Here is a 17196-nt window from a genome sequence, read left to right as displayed (position 1 = left end):
TCAATGTTGAGACGTGAGAAGGATCAAAGACACACCAAAGCCGCCCTATTTGCTCATTTATTACACTAGAGGGGCGCCCCCTTTTCATTAAGGGTCTTTTGGTCATTTCATCTTTTATGTAATAAGGAGACTATATATAGTTTAGTATTAGGGATTTTCATGACTTAGTTGATTATTGTTGCAAGTCTTGACATTTGAAACACCAAAGTCCTCTCTCTACTTGAGGCAAACTGAAACTTTTAACTAGGATAGCAATTCAAAGGTGGAACCTCTTGTAATTGCTTGTTTTTGAGAAACCTTGCCGCTTGAGTGGTAGAATCCTCTCTTGTGTCATCGTAAGAGCTAGGTAACCGTGTGTGGAGGAGTTAGGGGTCTTAGAGTTTTATGTACTCTTTGGTTACTAGGATTTACACCACCTTTGTCTAACTATCTATTCCTTTACTTTTGTTTTCATCTTGTAGTAGTTGTGTCTAGTCTTCTGGTAATAGTTGGTTGGTGTTATTGTAAGCTTAATTGTTCATGACATTAATGTAGTGTTGTTGCTGTTTTGGTGTGGTTATACACGTTATTATCTCTCCATTGTTGAAGCATTCTCGGATTTTCTTTTCATTCTTCTGTTGTTATTCTTGGCCGAGACTTGATTCCTTGGGCTCTCGGTTTGTGGTGTGTTTTGTGACGTTTTTGGGGGCTGTTTTGTGTCTTCTTGGGGTTGTAAGGTATCACCTATCCCTTCTCAGTTCTTTTTTTACAAGTAATAAAAGTTTTTATTAGTTGTGCATTCAGCTAGTACAATAGGCATAATTACAGGTTGTGCAATCCCTCTATTGTGTTTATCGCTCCATCTATACCATGTCCAATAACCAGATTGCACCAAAAAACTACCAAAGAGACATCTATGTTTAAAGTTGTGAATGTTACTCCTTTTGCCTTCAAAAAATATAGCGAGCCAACAGGCCACCAAATAACCTGAGGTACGGTGTTCCAAGTTTTTAGATGTCTTACAAACCCCCTCTCTGCTCCAGCCTAGCAAGAACTCAGCCATGGAATTAGGCATGGTCCAACTAATGCCTAGAATTACAAAGGACATGTTCCATAGCTGGCAAGTGACCCGACAATGCAGGACGAGGTGCCAAACTTCTTCCAAATGCTCTTCACACAGTGGACATCTGCTGCACAGTTGAATCCCCGAAGAAGTGCTCTTCACACAGTGGACATCTGCTGCACAGTTGAATCCCCCTCTTTTGTAGGTTCGATTGTGTGAGACAAGCCTCCTTAGCAACAATCCAAGAGAAACAAGAGACCTTCAATGGTGCTTTATTTCTCAAATCTTATGCCAAGCCCATAAAACTCTATCGATGCTAGAGTCTAGATGTGGTAACAATTTCTGACTGAAAAGAGACCCTTATGGCTTTTCCAACTGATGGAGTCTGGTTTGTTGTGGTCCACTGTTATGTCGCTTAACCCCTGGAGCAATAGGCATAGTCTTTCCACTTTCCAATAATTAATATTCCTTCTAAGAAAAAATTTCATCCTTGTGTTGACCAGAATACTGCAATTTCTCCATTTTGCTGAGAAGATAAGTTGAAGATATCCATGATATTGGTCTTTCAGGGGAGTGACCCAACCATGCATCTTCTGAAAATCTGATTTCCTCCCATTACCGAGAATAAAGTCCGTATTTGACTTGAATTTATTCCAATAGCCTCAGATATGCTTCCATAATCCAGTACCTCAATCCAGTGACTCTCAAGTGTGAAATTTCCCACCAAAACCCTCATCCAAAGTGCATTTACCTGCTTGTTGAATCGCCAATGTCATTTCATCAACATGCTATTGTTATGACTCTTAAAGTTCTTAATACCAAGACGGGCTTTACTTTTATCCTGGGTGACTGCTTTCCAATTCACAAGGCGGAAAGGATTAGATTGTTTATTTCCTTCCAAATAAAGTTTCCTCTCAAATCTCAGTCTGTCCAATCTTTTTCAGAACCCAGGACGGAGTCGGAAAAGAGGCATGGAGTGTAGAAAGTGCACTAAGCACACTGTTGATCAAAGTGGCTTTCTCCCCTAATGAAAGAATTGTCTCTTCCAGTTTGCCAACTTCTTTTCCATCTTCTCAATTACCTCATTCCAAATTGTCACTGATTTATATTTGTCTCTCGGAAGTAAGCACAAATACTTAGTAGGAAGCGTCCCAATGTTTCACTGCAAAATATTGGCAGGCTAACTTATATTTGACACATCATTAACCGAAAAAGAGAACTCTTGGTGAAGTTGATGTGTAATCCCGAGACAACTTCAAAAAAGGTTAGGATCATCCTCAAATCAAAATCTGATGTTCCTTAGCATCATACATGATCAAAGTTTCATCTGCATATAACATATGGATGATTTTGAGATTGTCGATGCCTTTGTGGTCTACAAGAAATCATGAGACCCATCTTTCTGAGGCCCTCAATGACAAGAATGGAGAGAAAAGGAGAAAGAGGATCACCTTGTTTAAGTTCTCTTTGTGAAAAAAAGAAACCCTGGGGGCTACCATTGATAAGAAGCGAAAGTTTTACTGAAGAGATACAAAATTTGATCCAATTAATCTATTTGCGGCTGAAGCCCATCTGCCTTTCTAGGTTCAGTAAGAATCCCCAATTGACAAGATCAAATACTTTTTTGATGCCTAACTTGCAAAGGATTCCCGACTTTACTAAGTTCATTCTCGAATCCAAAATTCATTAGCAATCAATGCCACATTTGTGATGTTTCTGTCACAAAGAAAAGCCATTTGAGTAGCACTGACTAGACTGGAAGCACTTTTTTAAGTCTACCTGCCAAAGCTTTGGAGAGAATCCTATAGAAACTACCAATCAAATTGATAGGTTTGTAATCTTTAAGCTCCTTCGCACCAATCATCTTGGGGATAAGAGCAATATAAGAAGCATTTGAACTTCTCTCAAAAAATTCGAGATTGTCAAAGTGATTAAAAGCATTCAGCAGATCCACTTTTAATACTCCTAAAAAGTTTTTGTAGAAACCCATGGAGAACCCATCCGGACCCGAGCTTTGTCACTTTCACAACTTTTTATTACCTCAAGAATTTTCTCTTTTTGAAATGGACGATGTAGCCCTTAATTTTTCCTCACACGTTACGCAGAGAACATTTGTGTAATCCCATTCTGGCCTTCAAGTCTCATTCTCTTTGTATAATGATTCATAAAAACTAAGAATCTCATTAGAAATGATATCCATGTTATCAATGATAATACCCCCAACTTCTAGATTGAATCTCCTATGAGAATCAGCTATTTTATGGAAAACAGTGTTGTTATCTCCGTGCTTCAACCAAAGGCATCAAGACTTCTGTCTCCCTGAAATTTCTTCCAAATTATAAGAATCTCCTCAAGCTTCATTTGCAAGCTTGCTTTGGACAGAAGTAGGTCATCAAAACGTGGTGTTACTTCAGCATACTGGTCAATTTCCAGAACCCTATTCAGAATACACAATTTTCTATTCTCCAAATGTCCAAAAAGAGGATTTGTTCCATTCTTTCAACTTAAGTTTCTTTCCAAAAATAAAATCCGGGCTGCCATGTATTTGAAAGAACTCCACCAGTTGCTATCCATTCCCCCACTATTCAGAATGTTCAAATCACATCTTTTCGAACTTAAAATAGGAGATATTATTAGTCCAATGCCCACACTCAAGAAATAGTGGACTGTGATCCAAAACAATATGTAGGAGAATAGATTGTTTCATTACACCAAAGAGATCACTCCACCAGGCAGACAAGAATTCGTCGATCCTAGATGCTACACTGCAGGAATTATCTTCTGTCCCAGAAGAAGAAAAAGACTCTAGCCTGATAGAATTCCAAAACTCTATATGTCGAAAGGCCATTAAGAAGTTCTACGCGTTCTAACTACTTAACTTGCATGTGAACAAAGGCAAATGATACAAAGGATATCATGTGGACATGATGATAAGTATAGGAGATGTACTACAAATGATTTAGGGTATAAGGAGGAGGAGAAGAAGAAGAAGAACTCTAGCCCAATGGAATTCCAACACTCTATAGTTTTACATTGTAGCACCCCGGAAAATTTTGAGATGTCTAAAGGCCATTACGAAGTTCTAAGCGTGCTAACTACCTTAACTTGCATGTGAACAAGGGAAAACAATATGATGGATATCATGTGGACATGATGATAAGTATAGGAATGTACTACAAATGATTCAGGGTCTAAAGAGAGCCTAAGGCAATGTTAAGTTCATGAATTAATTGGAAAATGGTGGGATGTTGAAAATCAAGGTTTGGAAGCGTATTAAACACTTTTGAAAAATGTAATATTGATTTAGAAAAATAATTAGAGATAACTGAGTACACAAGAGCTTGGCATGTGATTTCCATAGAAAAAGGGCCAAGCATTTACATCTAAGCCTTAAAGGGTCAAAGATAAGACTTAAACTTAAAGACCAATCACTCTTGGTCACTTTAGATGAATTACAATGAGAAACTTTCTTCTCCTTCCTACTAAAGCCGTGTGGGGTATAAATTGGGGGGAATATCTTAGAGATTTTGCAAACAATCTCAAGGATCGTAAATGTTTATCCATGGAAAGAGAAATCAATCTTTGGTCGGTCATTTTGGTTTGAGAACAACATAGAAACAGGGTGTGTACCTCTTACGCAATGTGGAATGGAAGCTTTGACCAAGTGAAGTTCTCTTGCAAATTAAAATGCACAACCGCAAGGACTGTGAATCACCTTAGCTTTTATTTCAAGGATTCAACCAAGAACATCAAGAAGAGGATTTATAGGGTTTTCTTCAATAAGGTAATTTCTTGAATTAAAGTGAGTGCAGGTATCTCCATGTTTTATAATTGAATTACATATGAATTACCATTGATTCATAAATGAATTGTCTTTGAAGCTAATTGTAGAAACGGTACTTGAAATGCAATGCTATAAGTTTATAAAAGAAAAACTTGCATTTGATGCTAGAGGCACGAAAAAGGAATTTAAATAAAGATTTTGAATTTGTTTTGATAAGGTATTACATTAAAGTGAGATTAGGTTCAAGTGTTTTTTACTCATTTGTATTTATGCTTTAAGAGCTAAATGGTTTGAAACAACACTTAATGAATACTTCGAGTCTGAAATTCTCTTTTGATGAATATTGCAATATATTTGAGAAAAGGTTTTATATTTATTTTTTTTCAAATGGCTTGTATTGGCTTTGGACACTGTGATCCGATAAAAATAGATTTCTTTTGAGGTTTTTAGGCAATGAATCTATTTTTTAGGAAATGTCAAAAGATTTGAGAGTTACTACTGGGAACCACCGACATTGGTTCGAATGTTCTATCACTTGCCCGAACTACACGTGTCAGTGTAGGGACACATTCCAAGGCTAGGCCAAGGTTTGTGGGAAAACATCTCCCTTTAAGAGGGCAAATGATCATCACTTAATGTAATGAGGTTAAGTCGACTAGTACTATGGGAAGTGTTCGAACAAGGAAAGGTCAAATACTTGTGCCTAGGTTGATCATCAAGTGTAGTTTCTATTTATGCCAGTGTCAGTATAGTACTCCTGGTGAAATGTAAATAAAGGATTTGAATACAATTAGGCCCAAGGAGTCGAAAGTGATCTCAAAGAGTCAATTCAACTAAAATGGAAATTTTCGATTTTATTTAAATCATGTTCAAGCATGACTTGTGCCTTTATTATTAAAGGCTCATAAGATTTTGAAATGGAGTTAAACTCGTTGAATTGCAATTTAATATTATATATTACGTTTTACATCGTGATACTAGCATTGATTGCCTAATAAAGCCTTGTCCTAACTTTGCGAGAGAGAGTAATGATACTTATTGAGTAATGTGACTGTGTAGTGTGTACTCAACCTCTTTGAACGCCCTCTATTTTCCTTATTTCAAGAAGAGGTGTGGCACGTGATTAGCGGATAGGGCTTGTGTGACTTTCTTCGTAAGGTTTATTGAGACACCACTTTTATTTTGTGGTAGCTACTATATTCCTCTTTCTTTTCTTTGGTTGGGAATTGTCCAATGAGTTAAATTCTGTTTTCTTATATAGAGGCTCCATAAATAGTGTTGGATTATAGTGGATTTGAAGTTTGCAAGAAATGGAGGGAGGGAATAATATGTTTTATTTTACTTATACTCCATTGAGTAGTAGGTTAGGGTTATCAGGCTAAAGGGGAAAAGAAAACTAGGCCGAGTAGAAACTTTTTATAAAAATTTTGATCCAGCTGACCACAACTAGTGGTTTGAGACCACGACCTGTGATAGCATTTTACGAGTGGGAATTTTGAGAACTTATCCATGATAAGCAAGCCACGAGTCATGAATGAGAATCATTATACATACCATGGCTCGTGGATAAATGATCTCTTGGCCTCTCTTTAAGGTTTTCACGACCAACTTCACGATCCATGAAACTAAAGCGTGGAATGTTTTGTTACTCGTGGAACATGGTCAGCAAAGGTACACTTTTGGATCAGGAATTATGATAAGGTTCATCAGTCGTGGATTGTAATAATGCGAGTGTACATGACGTACATGTAAACAAATTTATTTTATTGTGAGTTTATTATAGCCTTGAAGTAACCGTAAAGTTGTTTCCATGTGACCAGGATGTAACATATACAACCCCCGATAACAATTCCTTGCAGAAATGTAAGGTGAGGATGCTTACAATGGACCCTTGTGGTTCGGCCCTTCCTCGAACCCCGCACATAGCGGGAGCTTTAGTGCCCCGAGCGCCTTTTTATTTTTATGAAATTCAAGTATGGTTGTTGAAGTTGAAAGTGTCTCATGATTGATTTAAAAACGAATAAAATTTTCAAATAGCTACCGCGGTTGGTTTTGATGCATATGGTCGGGGGACATCATATGGCTTTGGTTCGCTCAGGTCGGGTAGTGTGTCGGATGCCAGTCACGTGGATTTGGGGTGTGACGTACATGTTTTCCTTACCAAACTGGCTTAATTAAGCCCACCATAAATTATGTAGATTAAAGCTATAATTGTTGCTCAACGAGACCCACATTCAACATAATGAATTTCCATCATTTTTCTGCCAGTTAAGAAAGATAACCAATTTATAGATGGATAAGGTAAGATAATGAATATGATAATGAAAAAGAAAAAAAATAGTGGTTAAGGAAAGAAATGAGTAAACCTATTTCTCCAAAGTACCCTACTACTATGGAGAGGGTATAGATACTCTGAGACAAAAATAATCAATAAAAAAAAATCTTCAATGGAAGATGTAAGAAATTGGAGATAACTTCGAGATCTCATTTCTCATCAATACTTCTTCGGCCTACCTCTACCTCTCCTCAAACCATCCATTGTCAACCTCTCACACCTCCACACTAGGACATCCGTGCATCTCTTCTTCACGTGTTCAAACCATCTCCGTCTAGTTTCCCGCATCTTGTTCTCCACCGAAGCCACTCCCAACATGCCCCGAATATCTTCATTTCTAATTCTATCATTCCTCATATGCCCTTACGTCCATCGCAGCATCCTCATTTCTGCAACTTCCATCTTCTAAATGTGAGAGTTCTTGACAGACCAACACTCCACCCAATAGTTGGTCCAACCAACACCATGAAGAACTTGTCTTTAAGTTTTAGTAGCACTTCCTTATCACACAAGACACGGATGCAAGACTCCATTTTGTCCGAGCTGCATCAATACGGTGTGTGACATTATCATCAATCTCCATCTCCTTGGTTGATAGACCCAAACTCCCTCTCTTTTGGATACCTGTGTATTAAGCCCCACTTCCACGACAGTCTCATGCGTTTCATCACTGAATGTAATATCGTCTATAGATTTCTTTTTTTTCTTTTTGGTATTTTGATCAGTACCTTGTTTGCAAGAGGAATTTATGCATTCTTATTGTTCTCTAGTCAAATTGGAAAGACTAACATCTTCTGCATAATAAACCTGCCATTTTCTTTTGTATACTTTGCACCCTTTAAAATACTTCGATGACGGAAGCAGAACACATAAATCAAGAGTTGCAACACATTAGTAACACTCTTACAGTCACAGACTAAATATTCATTTTAAACTTTATCGAGTAAAAGGAATTCCTAAAACTTTAAACAGAAATTTAACTGAGGACCACTTAGCCTTGCATTCAAATGATTCTCCATCTCAACTTAGTTTCTATGTTTCAATTTTTCGCCAACCAATTCGACATAATTTGATAATCCCATCAGACATGATAATTGGAACTGGAATTATTTAAGAAACTACTTTAGTAAATTAGAACACAAGACATTAATTCAGAGATCTCTTCATTTATTCCTAAACTTGGGTTGATGGAATATCATGGAAATTGCACCAATAATCCGCTATCTTTTTATAGTCGATAAATCCAGTATTTTCAGTTTGGATGCTCCTTGGATAATAAGAACACCCCTCCATCCTTCTCTATCTAAATATCATATTTGGTTCACCTACAAGATTCAAACTCATGACATGTGTCTTAACTAACCCAATAGCTTTTATACATACCCTATAACAACAACAACCCCAGTATATTCCCCCCTAGTGGGGTCTGGGGGGGTAAGATGTACGCAGTCCATACCTCTACCTCTTAAAGAAGTAGAAAGGCTGTTTCCGATAGACCCCCGGCTCAAGGCACGAGATACCACACAAACACATAGTAAAGCACAGCACAAGATTACATAACATAAATACGGCACCCATAAGTAATATACAACAGAGAAAAGCACACAGATGCGTAATAAAACATGAAACACGGAATCATAACGGGCATAAAACCCCCACCAAGTAATTCTCTACACTAGCGACTCAAACTAGCCCTAGTCCTCTGCCCTAATTCGCGTCCTCCAGACCTTCCTATCTAGGGTCATGTCCTCGGTGAGCTGTAACTGCTCCATGTCCCGCCTAATCACCTCACCCCAGTACTTCTTCAGCCTACCTCTACCCCGCCTAAAACCATCCAACGCTAGCCTCTCACACCTACGAACGGAGGCATCCATGCCCCTCCTCTTCACGTGACCGAACCATCTCAATCGGGCTTCCCGCATCTTGCACTCCACTGGAGTCACACCAACCTTCTCCCGGATAGTCTCATTCCGAACTCTATCCCCTCTAGTCAGCCCACACATCCAGCGCAACATCTGCATTTCTGCCACCTTCATTTTTTGGATGTGGAAGTTCTTGACCGGCCAACATTCTGCTCCATACAACATGGCCGGACGGACTACCACCCTGTAGAATTTGCTTTTAAGCTTGGGCGGCACCTTCTTATCACACAGCACCCCCGACGCGAGCTTCCACTTCATCCATCCCGCCCCAATACTGTGCGAGACCTCCTCGTCAATCTCACCGTTACCCTGGATCACGGACCCGAGATACTTGAAACTATCCCTCTTACATACCTCCTGTGATTCCAACTTCACTACTACTTCATCCTCCCGCCTCACGTTATTAAACTTGCATTCCACATACTCTGTCTTGCTTCTGCTCACCCTGAACCCTTTAGACTCAAGAGTTTGCCTCCACACCTCTAATTTGTCATTCACACCCCCTCGAGTCTCATCTATCAGAACTATATCGTCTGCAAAAAGTATACACCACGGCACCTCCCCTTGAATACGCCGAGTCAACACATCCATCACCAACGCAAACAAAAAGGGACTAAGAGTAGATCCCTGATGCAATCCTGTCAGGACAGTGAAATGCTCTGAGTCTCCTCCCGCCGTCCTCACCTGAGTTTTCGCTCCATCATACATATCCTTAATTGCTCTGATATATGCCAGCGGTACTCCACTCACCTCCAAGCATCTCCAAAGCACCTCCCTGGGGACTTTGTCGTAGGCCTTCTCCAGGTCGATAAACACCATGTGCAGGTCTTCTTCCTTTCCCTATACTGTTCCACCAACCTCCGTACCAGGTGAATTGCCTCCGTCGTCGAGCGGCCAGGCATAAATCCAAACTGGTTTTCCGAAATAGACACTAGCCGTCTCAGCCTCACCTCGACCACTCTCTCCCAGATCTTCATAGAGTGACTCAATAACTTAATCCCCCTATAGTTATTGCAACTCTATATGTCACCCTTATTCTTATAGATACCCTATATATAAAAAATTACTTACTATCTATAAATATTTTACTTTAAATCCTGGATCTACTTTTAGTGTCTACGAAACATTCCTGTGTTGTACTGCATTTGCTATTGAATCAAACCCCATGAGGAATACATCCATAAGAAATACCCATAACAAAAAGAGTATAAAAGCTACATTAATCTAGGTAATTCAAGACTCAACCATTAAACCATTCAAAGGGAAGCAGCAAAACACAGAATTCTAAAAGCACATCGTTTCAAATGGACAGAAACCCATCATTTAAAAGCTACGAAAAATCAACAGAAAACAACAGAATAAAGTCTCATTGATCACCAAAGATTAGTATGAAATTCAAGAATCAACCATTGAACCTCTCAAAGAGAAGCAGCAAAACACAAAATTCCAAAAGCACATCATTTTCAAATGGATTAAAAACAAAAACCCATCGTTCAAAACCTCCAAAAATCAACAGATGAAAACCCATCATTGATAAATAAAGATTTAGTATTAAATTCTTACCTGGAAAGATAAAAACTTTGCATTAGCTCTTTTGTGAGGGCAGTTTATAAATGGATTAAAAACAAAAGTCAATCATTCAAAATCTACCAAAAATCAACATAAACTAAAAAAGTGTTTCATTGATAACCAATGATTAGTATTCAAGAATCAACCATTAAAGCAGCAAAAATCAAAATTCCAAAAGCAAATAATTTCAAATGGACTAAAAACAAAAACCCATCATCCAAAATCCATCAAAAATTATCAGAAAGCAACAGAATACAATTTCATTAATAAAAAAAGATTAATATAAAACTCTTACATAATCAACAGAAGCTACAGAACAACAGCTACATTTATCCAGGTAATTCAAGAGTCAACCATTAAACATCTTAAAGGGAAGCATCAAAAATCAAAATTCCAAAAACAAATCATTTTAAATCAACTAAAAACAAGAACCCATCTTTCAAAATCAACACCAAATCAACAAAAAACAACAGAGCATAAATTCATTAATAAAAAAAATTGGTACAAAATTCTAACCTGTGATGCTGAAAACTTTACACTAGCTTTTTTGTGTGAGGAGATTTATGTAAATTATAGAGGAACGGAAAAGGAGTTATAGAGATGTAAAATGGGTTATATAACTGGGGGCTTTGGGGAAGGGGGGGGGTTTACAAGGTTTTGCTTAGTGGATACTACTGTCCATATATGCCATTTGCAAACTCTGTGACCTCTTTGTACTTTCCAAACTAGAATACTGAAAATTTTTTGGATAAATTGCATTGAACATCCCCATAATATTGACTTGGTTATAGATACATCCACTTTATTTTAAAACCAAATACTTGCATATTCTAGGTTATTATGAAAAGAGAAAATGCATAAAAGTCTCCCTAAACTTGTCACGACAACTTACTTAAGCACTTAAACTTAACGGGCATTTATATACCCCTTAACAACTTCAAAGTGAGTTATTTTCAACCCTTCGTGCATCAAACCATAATCAATTGCTTCATGAAGCCCATCTGCGTTTCTAGGTTCAGTAAGAATCCCCAATTGACATGATCAAATGCTTTTTCGATGTCTAACTTGCAAAGTATTCCCGGCTTTCCTAACTTCATTCTCGAATCCAAAAATTCATTAGCAATCAATGCCACATTTGTGATGTTTCTGTCGCTATGAAAAGCCATTTGAGTAGCATTGTGTAGACTGGAAGCACTTTTTAAAATCTACCTGCCAAAGCTTTGGAGAGAATCTTATAGAAACTACCTATCAAACTGATAGGTCTGAAAATTTTAAGCTCCTTTGCACCAATCATTTTCAGGATAAGAGCAATTTATGAAGCATTTAAACTTCTCATAAAAAATTAGAGATTGTGAAAGTGATTAAATTTAGCATATCCACTTTAATACTCCAGAACATTTTTTATAGAAACCCATGGTGAACCCATCCAGACCTTGCGCTTTGTTGCTTTCACAACTTTTTATTACCTCAAGAATTTCCTCTTCTTGAAACGGACAATGCATCCCTTCTTTTCCTCACTAGTTATGCAGGGAAGGTTTATGTATTCCCATTTTGGTCTAAGTGTCATTCTTTTTTTTTTTTGATAACTTTAGTGTCTGGGCCAACTTTCGTGCCTCGACTAAATCAATGAGATACCTGCCACTTCCCACGAGAACAGATACTAGGTAACTTTGTCCAGTGTCCTAGAAGAAGGAAAGAATCACCTAGTGTTTTTGTCTCTACTGGGATTTGAACATGAGACCTTAGGTTCTAAACCCACTTCATTGACCACTAAGTCACACCCTTCTCATTCTCACTAGAAAATGATTCAAAAGAAACTAAGAATCTAGTTAGAAATGATATCAATGTTACCAGTGATAATACGACCAACTTCTAGCTGGCCAATTTGATTGAATCTCCTGCGAGAATTAGCCTTTTTGTGGAAACAGTGATGTTATTTCGTTGCTTCAACCAGAGGCATCTAGAATTCTGTCTCCATGAAATTTCTTCCAATTTAAGTATCTCCTCAAGCTCTATTCGCAAGCTTGCTTTGGAAAGAAAAAGGTCATCGAAGCGGGGTGTTTCTTCAGCACACTGGTCAATTCCAGAATCCTATTTAGAGTACATCAGTTGCTAACCATTTCCTCAAACTCAGGATGTTCCAACTGCATATTTTCGAACTTAAAATAGGAGACATTATTAGTCCAATGCCCACACTCAAGAAATAGTGGACTGTGATCCAAGACAATACGAGGGAGAATAGACTGTTCATTACACCAAAGAGATCATCCCACTCGGCAGAAAACAAGAATCTGTCGGTCCTAGATGCCACACTGCAGGAACTATCTTTGGTCCATTCCTCAGATAAAAGGGGGTATTGATGAAATTTGAAAATTCCTTCATACCTCTGTCGAACCTGGAACAGTGTTCTCTCACAAGGAAACCTTGTGGTATTAAAGTCTCCAACAATCACCCAAGGTCCCTCCCAAAGACCTTTGACAGCTGAGAGTTCCAGCCATAAATGGTTTTTTTCCTCCCTGTTGATGGGTGCATAAATTCCGGACATACACCAAGAAAAATCAGAGTACAAGTTCAAGAGATGGAATGAACACCGTGGAGAATAACAAACCCCTCCCACTCTATTTTGTCGCAGAGAATGATTATACCTCCCTTTGTCCCCTAAGCTTCCACAAAGCATAATCCATCCATCTTCCAAATTTAAGATGACCTGCCAGCTTGCGGGACCAAAATTCAAGCTTAGCTTCTTGAAGACAAACAATGTCAGCTTTCCATTTGAAAAGAAGACCCTTCACCAAATTTTGTTTGTCGGCATTATTCAAACCCCTTACATTCCAAGAGACAATTTTAAATTCATCATTGAGAAATTGATGGCAGAAACCATCCCCCATTACCCTTGTTCACCTGAAATCCCTTATCATAACACACGGAATATCAATCTATCAAACTCATGGACAAAATTTGTGTTTCTGAATCGGTTGCTTCTTTGAACAATTTGACTTCCGATAGGCCTCCTTCCTTCTTCCAAAATTGGTTGCGGCATCTCCATTATATCTTCCTCTACCCCAACATATTTGATAATTGATACTCATCATTTTACATACCTTGGGAGCATTTCAGTTCTTGATTATTGAGAAAGCTAACTTGGAAAAATTTTCAAGAAAATCCAAATCACCAGTAAAAAAAAGGTATTTACATGCTTTGTTTGTATTCATTTGGTTAAAAACCAGCTTTTGCAAACTGCAAACTCTAGTTGTACCTTAATATGTAAACTTCTTCATCTACTTCTGTTTACATAGTTACGGGAAAGGACAATACAACAACATACCCAGTGTAATCCCACAAATGGGGTCTGGGGTGGGAAGGGTAGCGTGTACGCAAACCTTAACCCTACCTCGTAGAGATAGAGAGGTTGTTTCTGCTAGACCTCTCAGTTTAAATAAAGCATGACAAACAGTTTGCAAGCAGGGATATAGATTACGAATGCAGATATTCGGCACAAGGTAGAGTTGCCTTGGTTACAGGAGAAGACAATATTAAACATAAATTTTCTGGAAAAAAAAAAACAAAAGAAAATATTAAACATAGAAACAAAGCAGCTGACATAACATCAATCATCAAGCACCCATTTGGGCCAACTCAAGAAAATCTCTTCCACAGCCTAGCAAATAATTATCAAAAAAAAAAATGAGAAGGGAAGTAGAGAACAATATTGTATTTCATCTTTTCATTTTCAACAACAACAGCCTACCCAGTGTATTCCCACATAGTGGGGGGCTGGGGAGGGTAAAAGTGTACGCAGACCATACTACTACTTCAGGTAGTGGTATGGTAGGCATATAAATCTAAGGAGGTTAAGGGCGTTATTTGTAGTATGTATAGGAGTAGAGCGATTGGGTCAGACAAGATTCCGATGGTTTTTTGGAAGTGCATAGGCAGGGCAGGTACAGAGTGGCTGACTGAGTTATTTAACGTCTTTTTCAGGACGACCAGGATTCCCGAGGCTTGGAGAGTATGATGATTGCATTGTACAAGAACAAGGGTGACATTTAGAATTACAACAATCATAGGGGTATCAAGTTGCTAAGCCACACTATGAAGGTTTGGAAGGTGGTGGAATCAAGTCGAGGAAGATAGTGACTATTTTCGATAAGCAGGACAAATTTATGCCAGGACACATCATATTTGTGAGGAGACTAGATAAGCAGTATAGGGAGAGGAAGAAGGACTTACACATGGTGTTCATCGATCTAGAAAAGTCTTATAACAAAGTACTTAAAGAGGTTCTATAGAGGTGCTGGAGGCTAGAGGGGTACCTGTGGCGTACACTAGATCGATTAAAGACATGTACGAGGGAGTCAACACTCGAGTAAGAACAGAGGAAAGAGACTTGGAGCCTATTCTGGTGCTGATAATTCTGGTGCTGATAGGGTTGCACCAAGGATCAACCCTTAGCCCTTTTTTATTTGTCTCGGTGATGGATGTATTGACGCGACATATTTGAGGTGAGGTGCCATGCTGTATGTTATTTGTGGATGACGTAGATTTGAATGACGAGACTCGTGGAGGTGTTAACACTAAGTTGGAGGTTCGGAAGCAGACCCTGGCGTCTGAAGCGTTCAGGTTGAGCAGGACCAAAACTGAATATTTGAAGTGCAAGTTCAATGAGGTGTCATATGAGGCTGACGTGGAAGTGTGGCTTGATACACAAGCCTTCCAAAAGAGAGGTAGTTTCAAATATCTTGAGTCTATTATCCATGAAAATGGAGAGATTGACGAAGATGTCACTCATGTACTGGTATAGAGTGGATGAAATGAAGGCTCGCTCCTAGAACCTTGTGTGGTAAGAAGATGTCTCCTAAACTTAAGAGTAAGTTCTATAGAGTGGTGGTTAGACCAGTTATATTGTATGTGACGAAGTGTTGGTCAATCAAGAATTCTCACATCCAAAGGACGAAGGTCGAGGAGTAAGGATGTTGGGTTTACTAGGAGGAATAGGATTAGAAATAAGGATATCCGAGAAAAAGTGGGAGTGACTTTGGTGGTAGACAAGATACGAGAAGTGAGGATGAGATGATTCAAGCGTGTGATGAATAGATACATGAATGCCTGAGTACAAAGGTGTGAGAGATCGACTATGAATTGATCCAAGAGAGGTCGAGGTAGACCAAAGAAATATTAAGGAGAGGTAATTAGACATGATGTCATAGTTGCAGTTGAACGAGGACAACCTTAGAAAGGTGTGGCGAATCCAAATTACGATAGAAGGTCAGAACGTAGGAGTGCATCCATGCTAGTAGGTAGTTGTGATGTCCTTATTAGTAGTCGCAGTGCTACACCTGTAGTTTCTTGTTCTTGAATTTTTGTTGATATATGTTGGTTTCGGGTAGATCGCTTGTAGTAATATTGTTATGTTACCATCTGTTGTTGTGTTACTCCCTATTGCCTCTAGTACCTTTATTATATCTTTTCCAAAACTGTATTTTGTCTTGAATCGAGGGTCTAGCAAAAATGGTCTCTCTTATACTGCAGTAATGGTAATGGTAATGGTAAGAACTCTAAGGCTACAACCTATACATAAAACTAAAAGAAAAATCAAAACAAATCTTTTGTTTGATCGAGGCTTAATAGGATTGCATCCATAAAGGTAGGGGTAAGGTAAGTGTAAGTCATACCCTCCCTTGATCCCACTTGTGGGATTGCAACAAAAATTCTTTTCGATCAAACTGATCTTACCAAGAACTTTCGTTAAAAGAAATACTCAAAATTACAAGCTTCTCACACAGGAAGCCTTCAAATCCAAAAAATGGAATACAAAATCTGTAGAGAAACACAAACGATGAAAATCTGATCCGAAGTTGACTCTCCTTCAAAAGTGGTTTTGTTATCAGAGAACCACCATAAATGGATTCGAAATCTCAAGGCGATTTCAAAGAAAGATGCTGGAACAAGTATTTCACAACGTGACAAGGATTCCGACGAGACAAGACTCAACTCTGATGAGCCAGAGCTGACCTCTAGCGAAACAAAGTTACTCCAACGAAGCAACAAATATGGTTCTGATACCATGTAATTCATAAGGTAAGAATAATAATTTATATCTTACTCAAAGATTACAATGTTATAAATACACAAAAAGAATAAGCTAACAATGGAAACTAAATATTCAAATCCCGAAAAAGGGGGCAACTTGGTGCATTGTTATTCAAATACTAAAAATTCATCTACATTATCTATATACATTATTATATTGATTTTGTAACACTCTACATGTTTACAAATGAATAATGTGTAAATGTGAGTTCGTATTTATGGGGGGCGAGCGAGTGAAGCTCTCTACAAAAACAACATAATCAGTGTATTCCCATCAAGTGGGGTCTGGAGAGGGTAAAGTGTACGCAGTCCATAACATGAAGTAGAGAGGTTGTTTCCGATAGACCCCCGACTCAGGACAGATAACAATACAACAAACAGAACACATAAAAGCAAACAATTGAATTGCAAACATGGAGTAAGGCTCTCTCCATGTCTTATAACTGAATTGCAT

General features: G+C 38.3%; 1 protein-coding gene across 2 annotated transcripts in view; it reads right to left on the bottom strand.

Annotated features, from left to right (window-relative positions):
- The window catches only part of LOC107864628 (DNA-directed RNA polymerase V subunit 7), a 36216-nt gene that overhangs the window by 5489 nt on the left and 13531 nt on the right, over window positions 1-17196 (bottom strand). The window lies entirely within an intron of this gene.

This window comes from Capsicum annuum, chromosome 3 (assembly GCF_002878395.1).
Source record: "Capsicum annuum cultivar UCD-10X-F1 chromosome 3, UCD10Xv1.1, whole genome shotgun sequence".
Lineage (NCBI taxonomy): Eukaryota > Viridiplantae > Streptophyta > Magnoliopsida > Solanales > Solanaceae > Capsicum > Capsicum annuum.
The sequence above is the reverse complement of the archived record's forward strand: the minus strand, read 5'-3'. Positions and strand labels throughout refer to the sequence as shown.